Source organism: Nannospalax galili, unplaced genomic scaffold (genome assembly GCF_000622305.1).
Source record: "Nannospalax galili isolate Female #2095 unplaced genomic scaffold, S.galili_v1.0 scaffold1206, whole genome shotgun sequence".
Lineage (NCBI taxonomy): Eukaryota > Metazoa > Chordata > Mammalia > Rodentia > Spalacidae > Nannospalax > Nannospalax galili.
In genome coordinates, this window is record NW_008355162.1 from 1,169,412 (window position 1) to 1,171,392 (window position 1,981).

General features: G+C 44.0%; 1 pseudogene; it reads left to right on the top strand.

Annotated features, from left to right (window-relative positions):
* Positions 1 to 1,981, top strand: part of LOC103749393 — a 32,495-nt pseudogene that overhangs the window by 8,301 nt on the left and 22,213 nt on the right.

Here is a 1,981-nt window from a genome sequence, read left to right on the forward strand (position 1 = left end):
GCAATGTGTCTTGGTTAACAACCCTTAGCTCATCTCCCTGTCCTGAACAAATAACTCATCTATCCTTGGCTAAGAGATTAGGCCAGGTTAAAGGTTTACTCCTGAGCTAAAAGCTATACGTTTACCATGCTTTTAGCTCTAAGAAAGAAAACATTGTGGCCAATAAATTACTGGATGGGCATTGATAACCTTGAGTAAAAATTTAAGAATCCTTCTGGCACCAACAGACTAAATGTCCTGTTTCTTTGTACCCTAAAATCTTTGTATGTGACTGCCATATCCCACGTGACTGCTAATTCCTTGGGCTGTATAAAAACCACCTGAATTTTAAAATAAATTGGCCTGTTGGGAAGACACAGGTCCCAGAATTTATGACTATGTCGCTGATCAGACTCTCTGCCCCGAAGCCAGTAGGTCCCCCACTAAGCAAAGCAAACCTGAGTCATGACATGGGCCCATCTTTGTATGTGACTGCCATATCCCACGTGACTGCTAATTCCTTGGGCTGTATAAAAACCACCTGAATTTTAAAATAAATTGGCCTGTTGGGAAGACACAGGTCCCAGAATTTATGACTATGTCGCTGATCAGACTCTCTGCCCCGAAGCCAGTAGGTCCCCCACTAAGCAAAGCAAACCTGAGTCATGACATGGGCCCCCTGACTGGAGATTCTAGATTTAATATGGAAACTCATGCAGTTAAGAAAGTGTTTAAAATGGGACTGGGTGCGGTGGCACAGGCCTTTAATCCCAGCACTTGAGAGGCAGAGGCAGGCAGATCTCTGTGAGTTCAAGGCCAGCCTGGTCTGCATAGTGAGTTCCAGGACATCTGGGGCTACAGGAAGACCCTGTTTAAAAAAGACTGAAAAAAAAAAGTGCTAAAAGTTTATTTGATTGGTTGGCCGAGGTATTTATCAAAAGATGGCCTACTGACAGAGAGCTGGAGATATCTGATATCCCTTGGCTTAGTGTTGATGAAGGGATTGTAAGGCTCAGGCAAATTGGCATGCGCCAGTGGATTTGCAGTGCAAAACCACATCCTCCACAATGGGAGGGCTGAGAGGACATGCCTCTTACTGCTTTTATAAGATGGAAAGCACTGAGAGAGCCACCAGAATGTTTGAAGAGCTTTGTTTTTGTTCTTTTCCTTATGCCAAATCTTACAGTGGGAGATGCTGCTGCTCAGTTGCATAAATTAAATGTAAATATAATAGGTGTAACAGGACCTCGGAGTAGGGGTCAGGTAGCAGTATTGAATTACCAAAGACAAGGTGAGCGGACTTATCGTAATGGGCGGCAAATGCAAAAAAATACCTATAATGGCATGACTCAAACGGACCTTTGATATTTGCTGATCAATCATGGTGTTTCCAGGGACCAAATACATAAGAAGCCTATTAAGTTTTTATTTGATCTGTATAAGCAGAAAAGCTCTAGGACAAATGACAGGAAGTCAGTATTGGATCATAGCAATAGAGAATCCCACTGTCAACCAATTTCCAGACTTGAGACAGTTTACAGATCCAGAACCCCTTGAATGAAGGGAAGGCCAGGTGCCCTTGAGGAAGGACCTTGACTAAAGAGTTATGCTGTCCGCCTCTCACCCATCCTTCCCCAGAGGGACCTGCGGCCTTTTACTAGAGTATCTGTACATTGGGTAAAAGGAAATAATCAGACTTTCCGAGGCCTATTGGATACTGGTTCTGAATTGACATTGATTCCAGGAGACCCTACAAAGCATTATGGCCCTCCAGTTAAAGTAGGGGCTTATGGAGGTAAGGTGATAAATGGAGTTTTGGCTGAAGTCTGACTGACAGTGGGTCCAGTGGGTCCCCGAACTCATCCTGTGGTTATTTCCCCAGTACCAGAATGTATAATTGGGATAGATATACTTAGGAATTGGCAGAATCCCCACATTGGTTCCCTGACCTGTGGAGTGAGGGCTATTATGGTTGGAAAGGCCAAATGGAAACCACTGGAAT